A 9,057-nucleotide genomic window follows, 5' to 3' on the forward strand; every position below is an offset into this window, starting at 1 on the left:
TAAAAACGAAGGTTGGATTACTCCTTCAGCTTTCACCTGCCAAGGTCGTCAGCCCACGTGTACCTCCTACACTGTCGTCAGCTTATGTATGCCTCCACAAAGAACGTCAGCCAAGGACCTTACAGCCAAGGTCGTCAACCTTGACTCGTCAACGTGATCCGTCAGCTTATCGTCGCTACGTAAGGGGTATGGCCTTGAATGCCAAAAAGGCGGCATCCTAATGAGACTGGCTGACGGGTTGTGTATTCCCGTCAGCCTTCTTAAAAACGTCACTATCATGTTCCATGACTGAAATTGTCCTACGTTGCATGTCCACCTATTGCTAGTGGCAAGCAATTCGATATCCATTATTGAATATGAGGGATGTTCTCAAAATTTTTCATCCTTCGAAGAATTTGATGGTAAATGGATTGCTTCCTCTATTTCTGTTTGTGCCAAGTGACTAGTAAAGAAGTTGTACACAAATGCTGGGCTTTTATTCATTTTCAATGCTTTCGGGGAGGAATGCAGTTGAGAGAGAGAGAGAGAGAGAGAGAGAGAGAATGTGTGTGCGAGTGTGCAATTTGTTCTATAAGGTAATGTTTGTTTGAAGAGTATAAAAAATAGATATTACCAATTTTATTACAAATGGATGTGGCAACCTATGTGTCTTACACCACGTCAGCTATTTAACAATTATATTGCCCCATAATCTTTTAAATGAATTCTTATTATTCTGTTTTAAGAAAGAAAAAAAAGCCTATGGTGATTGGCAAGGGCCATAGTCTTGCATATCACCATCATCTACAGCATCTATATTTTTTATCACTTTATACTTTACTAATCACAACTTATCATGTATTTATTTGACTTTCTTTATAAGGTAACCAAAGTTTAAAACAGTAAAAAATTAACCAAATAGCAAACAGTAATTGGTAGAGTATAAAAATTAACCAATTAGCATACTATCCCATCAATATCATCATCGCTCATTTCTCTTTGTCATTCCAAACCTTATCATAGGGTACATAACAGCATCTACGTTTGTGCTATGTTGAAGCCCAAGAATGTGTCCAATTCCGTGTGGCCACTGATACGATGTCAACTTGATCACCGTTTGGGTTATCGTTCCAAGTCTCATCAGTATCAAAGTGCAATTTTCTTTTCCTTTCCATTGAAGAATGCATAATTTGGACTTATGCTGCCATCGGCTACTCCACAGTTGGAGTCATCATTTTATTGAGGGTGCTAGAGTTGAGCCTCCCTGTAAAAATGAGATGAAAATTCTTCTAGAAAGATTTTATTGCACGTTCCAAATGTTCATCGAACTCATCCTTGTCTTTTACAATTGCATGATCATATTTGCTTAAACCAATGTTGTGGTTTAACTAAGTAGCCGAATTCTATGAGGTAACGTTTGATCTCATGTAGCCCTTCCACTGTTTGGCCCTTGTGACTTGTGAGATCCCTCAAGATGTTGGATGGACTTAAAAGAGTGACCTCCAATTGGCTGTATTACAAGAAGGAGAAGTACAATTGATAAAAGAAGAGAGAGATTCGTGGCCATGGCTAGCTATAGTTGTGTCCAAGAAACACCCGCATATAATCTTCCTCTACGTGAATTATTAGAAACAAACTGCTATATATTTATATGTGTGTAATCTTAGTTCTATGATATTTAAGGTTGAAAATCTTTGTAGGAATTTCCGAAATAATGCAAGGGCATATCAAACATTTGAAAAAAAAAAAATCCTGCATTTACATCTCACGAATTGCTTTTTTCTTTTGGTTATAATTTGTTCACAATCATTTTTGGATCTTATACTACAAGAAATTTGGTTTTTAGTGATGGCATATAGTCATCGCTAATGCTTTAAATATCGGCGTTGATTATATTGGCGACGAAAAATGTCGTCACTAACTTTTGTAGAACAAAAATCATTAAAAAAAAAAAATTTAGTGACGATATTAATGTCGTCGCAAATACAATACTATTAATGATGACAAAGTCATCGCTAATAGTGACAATTGTCGTCATAAAAAACTCAAGAACCCAATGTGAAATGTTGTCACTACTAGCTCATTATTAGCAATGAATTTTTTTGTCGTCGGTAGTAGATTATTATTAACGACAACATCTTCGTTGTCACTAATATGTCTTTACTAGCGACGACGCTTGCTGTCGTTACAAATAATGATATATTAGTGACAACAAAAATGTTATCACTAAAAAATTGCATATTAGCGATGATATTGTTTGTCGTCATTGATGATATGATAAAATATTAGTGACAACATTGTCGTCGCTAATAACATTTTACATTCTAAATTTTACATGGGTACCTGATTGGAAATAATAAACTACAATCCTATACACATCACAAATTTTCAATCACAAATACTTATATAAGCATAACAACTGCTCAATCAATAATTACTAACAAGGAAAAATAATACCCAAGTTCAATATCATATACATAATATAAGTTCCAATCTATTCACTCAAAAACTAATCAAATGATAATGAATTCCTCATGAAGATATGCAACCAAGATGAAACTTGTTGCAATTAAATATATCTCCCCTCAACATCATCTATAACCCCCGGCATGTGACATTTTGACCTGAAATAAAGAGCATAAACTAATTAAATATATACAATACATGAAATTCTAATGTAATATAATGAAAAAGAAGTAGATACCAAATAAAAACTTGCTTCATAGGCTCATAGGGTTTAAGAACCAAACAATTGTGCAATTATCACTTTTGTTTTAATTCATTTTATGTACCCAATGAGTATTGAATCCATGATTTCACCCCCCTCCCACCCATTCATGTGGAGAGAGGAAGTGCAATTTGTGATAAAACCCATTGGCAGTAAGCATTGGAAAAAGCTACCATGGCACCTCTTGGTAGATGTCATGTGCTCTTCTAAATATAAGGAGATATGGCACATTGTGCCCCACCCATTCAATAGAGTAAGGCCCATTGTGCAAAAAGGGAAGAAGCCCATCCTTGACTTAAATGGATGAATTAGGAAGTTTCACAACTTGAGTGGTATAAGCTGCTGGATCTTCTACAAGGATCACATGCTAGTCATTTTTGAATTAGATTTTGCCAGATGGATCATCATGGTGTAGAAGACAAGGTGTTATTTGTATGTTATAAACAAGAGTCTTAAATTGGGCCAAAAAGGAGAAACTCATGATAAGGACAATCAAGTCTTTGCCATAATTACCTGACATTATATAGAAATACACAAAAAGTCTTAAATTGGTTTAAAAGAATGAAGCTCATGATAAGGACAATAAGGTTGTTTTCACAACCTAATAATATATAGTAATGCGCAACCACAAACGCATTTGAACAAGAGCTAAGATTGGAATATAAATTCAAGTTTGTAGCAGCATACCTTTGTGCCCATAGACGAAGATAAGAAGCTGTATTTGAGACTGATCCAAGCACAAATTCTATGGTGTACAAAAACTTCACTGAACTCAAGCTTCTCGTGATCATGGGAATCATGATTTGCCCCCAATTGAAAGTTGTCCTCTAAGCTCTCAAGCGGTGTGTAGGAGTGGCCTTAATGCCTTTGAAGCAACTCAAAAATCAAAACCATAGGAAATATAGACAAAAATAATACTATGATCATATTGGGCAGGAGAAACGGTAATAGGAATTTAAGAAAACTAAAAGTATCCATCTTGGTGTTGCTTTTTCAAAATAAAAGGCTTTGGAATTAGCATCCTGGATATAACAAGGGCCAGTAATAGTAGCGCAAGCTGGTAATGGAAAATATCAAAATATTATAAGGAACAGCCACATGTGGTTTTCAAAGAAGATGAATTTAAAAGGAAAATAAAATTAGAGGCAACCTGCAATGTCTTCTAACCAACAAAAAGCTAGTTTTCGCCCAAATCATCAGTAGGGCTTAGGAACATGTATATCATTATATGTTATAGGTTAGCTTAAGAACCAGTGGACCACTTGACAAAGATAAGAAGGGACAGATAGCCAAACAAACTGTTTAAAAAAATCATTTGGGGAATAAATAGGAACCTGTAATAATGCAACTATGTAAGTTAAAACTAACAGCTAGCTGAAAGAATTGAAAATAATATGTTATGTACAATGAAGTTATAATTCAACAATCAGATTTGCATATGTTAGTTAAGAATTGAAAATAATATGTGATGTATACACATTAACTGCATATGAATCTTACTTGATATAGAAAAGGCATAGAGTAATGCAACTATGAAGGTAGAGGAAATAAAATGTTGGAATGGTACAATTAATATTGTTTTGCATTTTAATATATAAATATTGAAGTATCACAATATAATTATAAAGATTACTTGACTGTAATATTTTTTCTCCCTAATTATTAGAAATAAGGTTGCAAGTAGCAAGCATAATCCATGCCCCTAATCACATGACAGCAAAAAGAAAGGGGAATGTAACGATAGTCTATACAATAGGATTTGTTCTTGATATTTAGCCACCTTACATTTGCATCAAATAACATATTTTATCATTATATGGAAGTCTAGAACTCCTACGTTAATTTTTCCATTTATGTGTATATTAGATTTATTAAGTTTACAAATGTGTCCTTCATAAATAGTTACCATGTGAATAAGTGTAAATAAAAAACCAAAATAGAAAGAGAGCTAGAGAGACTTACCTAGCTTTGGGTAGAGGCTATGGTTTTGGGTAGTATTTTGGGTACCTAATGAGAAATAGTAAACCACAATTCCACGCATCACAAATTTTCAATCACAATTGCTCATATAAATATAACAACTACTCAATCAATAACTATTAACAAGGAAAAACAATACCCAAGTTCAATATCATATACATAATTTAAATTCAAATCTACTCTATCAAATAATAATCAAATAATAACAAATTCTTCAAGAAGATATACAACCAAGTTTGCAATGAAATGTATCTCCCCTCAACATCATCAATAGCCTAAGGCATGTGACATTTTAACCTAAAATAAAAAGAATAAATAAATGTAAAGGTCAACTAAAGTAGATGACAAAAATGTGTACAAAATGGTTTTAACATCCAAGTAAAACTTTAACATTTATATTTAACAAAACTTAACCTGCATCAAAACTCAACTTAATCTTCATTCCCAATATCTCCAATAGATTCATCATTGCTAGATAAATTTTTTTCTTGATTTGAGCTTGAAATATTACCATCACTATATATTTCTTCTTCAAGGTTGGAGTCTGTATCCCATTCCTCATTAGACAAGTCATCATTGATGAACATACTTCCATCAAGTTGCACGTATACATTATCAATAGCTATTAAGGCCCCTAAACCTATTGTCGTCACATCATCTCTATGTAACAAAATTGAGTCTTCATCATTTTCTTGTTGAACTATTGCATTAACCCTAATACATTCACTTTGTATATCTCATCACCTTGATCTTCTTCATTTTCTTCATGCACTTCCTTTGTGCCCATGGGAATATCATACATGTTTCTATGCGTCATATGTTACACCACTCATTAACTAGTGCCTAATTTAGTATCATTCAAGTAAAAAACTTGTGAAGCTTGACATGCTAAGATAAATGGGTCAAAATGATACCATGTACGAGATGTATGTACACTTGTAAAATGTTCATCCCTTTGCATTCATATTTCATTTCTAGTGTCCCACCAATCACAGTCAAATAAATATACATGATTGTTGCCCGAGTAGTTTAGCTCCAAAACATTCCTCAACTCACCATCATAGTCAGTTTTTGTTATGCCATCTTCTCCCGAAACAAAGACACCATTATTTTGGGTATGATGAGTATGTTCACGGTTTATTGTGTGGAACTTAACCCATTCACTATGCAACCTTTGTAAACTGCAACTAGAGAATTAGATCTGTGTGCAAGATTATATAATTCTTGGGACACATTTGCCGCATTACTCCGATATATACAATTTTGGAACCAACTTTCGAATTCAACTTTGTACTTATGATCAATGTCAATGATGCATTCGTTGGAAAAACATAGTTTATATCGCATACAAAACATACGTTACGGAAAATTAACGGATCTATTTCATTCGCAATTGATAACATGTACTATGTAAGTTTCAGAATTTAAGAACAAGAAAGCGTACCTTGGTGCGGTGAAATTCAAAAACAAAGATTAGAAGTACTTAGGAACACTTTTAATTTTCACTCCAATTTTACTTCCGCCCAAGAAGTGTGGTTTCTCAATCAATTTACACGTATGTGTTCAAGGGAGAATAAGAGAATGGCTTACACTCACATACACACCATTTCATGAATTACCATTCATTCATCATAAAATTTTGTATGTTTCTCTTCTTATATATAACTGATTATCTAATTGAGCTAGCATTTTGGGCCATTCTAATTAAACTTTAGTATGTGGCTTGGAGTGGGACTAAAAGGGAACAAATAAGACTTTAGCTCCAATGGGCCTTGGGCTTTTCTATCAACTCTTGACAAGTCCAAAGTTACCATTAATTATATTTAATACCACTATATAAATATAATTGCACTCTAAGCCTTATTAAAAAATTATATTTCAAAACTTTATTATACATGCAACCCCTTCATTAAAATATTCGTAATAATACAAAGCTATGAATGTTGATTGCCACTTTGAAGATTACTACATCTTAATTCTTGAGTACCCGGTTTAATCCTTTAAGTTATTCGTCATATATTTATGAAATTCAATTTCATAAATATATACTTTAGTAACTTCTTACAAAAGTTTACTAAAGTGGTTAGACCTAATACTCTGAATAACCAAACTCATTAAACTTATCTTAAGGAAATATTTTATATCTCCGTTAAGAGATTATGAATTCCATCTTGAGAATATATGTTCCATCAATACTAAATGTGACTGCACAACATACTGAGGTTTTGATCGTGACTTTAGATCCCACTCCCAATATATCAAAGCAACTTATACTTCATAATCATGTTCATTATTCTCTCAAGGTTGAGAGTTCATGTAAATAGAAGTCGTGATATTTATTATTCAATTTACAGTCGTTGGTAGAATAATAAATCTCGCAGCAGTTCAGTTCAATATGTCTTAACTTTTAAAACATATCAACATATCAACTAGAAGTCTCTACTTCCATGATCAAGACAAATCATCTTAATTGATATGTTATAGTTTTTGCAGATGAAATGCCCAATTTCATCACCGACTACAAACTAAAATTCTGAGTTTACAAAGAACTTGTGATTTATATCTTCTATATCTGAATCACATAAATCACATACTATGCATCTCATGGACTAGGATAATGTCCCATTAGTTCATTTATAAACAGTCTTATATAATTAAACAATTTAATTGTTTATGACATGCCAATAAATTGAATTTTAGAGCATAAACCCCAACAACATTCTCCATTCTCCCTAGATCTTCAGGATAATGCTCACTACATTAGAATTACATATAAGCACTTCATTTTATTGTCAAGTAACATGCAAATTTAAAAAATAAAAATAAATCAATAGATCTTCATATAATGCTCACTACATAATAAAAGCATATAAACACTTCATTTTATTGTCAAGTAACATATAAATTGTAAAAAAAAAAAAAAAAAAAATCAATGAAGCACTTACGTTTTGTATGAATCAATTTCTAAGCAATTGTTAAGCACATACCATCGAGCCTGTGTGAGACTTGTATCATTAAATCTTATATATTTTGCTGCTCCTAAAGGACGTACTAGTTGTGAAAAAACAAACAAGCCTACATCCCTTTCCCCCTGGCACTTGTCACTATTCCACTCTTCACAACTCCATATTCTCTCAATCTCATGAAAATGCATGGAGCAAAATATCAAACATTCACAGACAAATATTTCTTTGTGATTGACCCTTCTAGACGTGCTCTATTTCACACAAACCGCTTTAATTTACCAAGAACCCTTTCAATTGGATACATCTAGCGAAATTGTACAGGTCTTGCAAGCTCTACCTCTCGAGGTAAATAAAGAGCTAGATGTACCATTATATCGAAAAAAGCAAGTGGAAATATTATTTTCATTTTGCATAAAATCACAGCAATATCATTCTTCATTTGATTTAAGACATCTAACTTCAATGTTCATGAACACAAGTTCTTAAAAAATAAACACAATTCAATCAATTTTGTCCGTCTATTATCATTGAATTATCTATGAATTGCAACAGGAAGTGCGTTGTAAGAGTACATGACAATCATGGCTATTCATTCCTGAAATCGTACCTTCATTAGTGTTCATGGAATTTTTGTAGATGTACTAGTTTTCTATATGTGCAAATCATTACGTATGCCTATATTTTCTAAATCAATTTGTGCTTTGGGAGTGTCTTTAGTTTTTCCACTATCATACAATAGTGTACCTAAGACACTATCATATATATTCTTCTTAACATGCATGACATCTAAGTTGTGTCTTAGTTTCAATGTTGACCAGTAAGGTAACTAAAAAAAAAAAATTTTTCTTTGTCCAATTCAACTTGATCTCCGTGTGCTTTCTTTTTCTTCTAGCTTCATCATTTCCAAATTGCACTTCTAGAACATTCATTAGTTGTTGTAACAGTTGAATTCTTGATAGTTCATTAGGGGCTATTCTATGCTTTTCAGTTTCATCAAACATTTTTTTTTTTTTGCACCAGTTTTGCTCCTGAGGTAAGAATCAATGATGACCAATGTAATACAATCTGTGGCTAAACTTTAAATAACTCAACATTGTATTCTCGTTACATATGGGACATACCAACTTTCCCTTGGTAGACTACCTAGATAAGTTCGAATATACAGGAAAATCATTTATAGTCCATAATAATGCTACATGTAACTTAAATGAACGGTGGGTTGATGCGTCATACGTCTTGATGCATTTATTCCATAATTCTTTTAAATCATCTACCAATGCAGAACATCAATTTTGTTTCCAGGTGCATTACGTCCAGGAATAAGTAAGGAGAAAATCATAGACAGATCTTTCATACACCTCCATAGAGGTAAATTATTCCGCATAACTACTATTTGCCACATGC

This window comes from Castanea sativa, chromosome 1 (assembly GCF_040712315.1).
Source record: "Castanea sativa cultivar Marrone di Chiusa Pesio chromosome 1, ASM4071231v1".
NCBI lineage: Eukaryota > Viridiplantae > Streptophyta > Magnoliopsida > Fagales > Fagaceae > Castanea > Castanea sativa.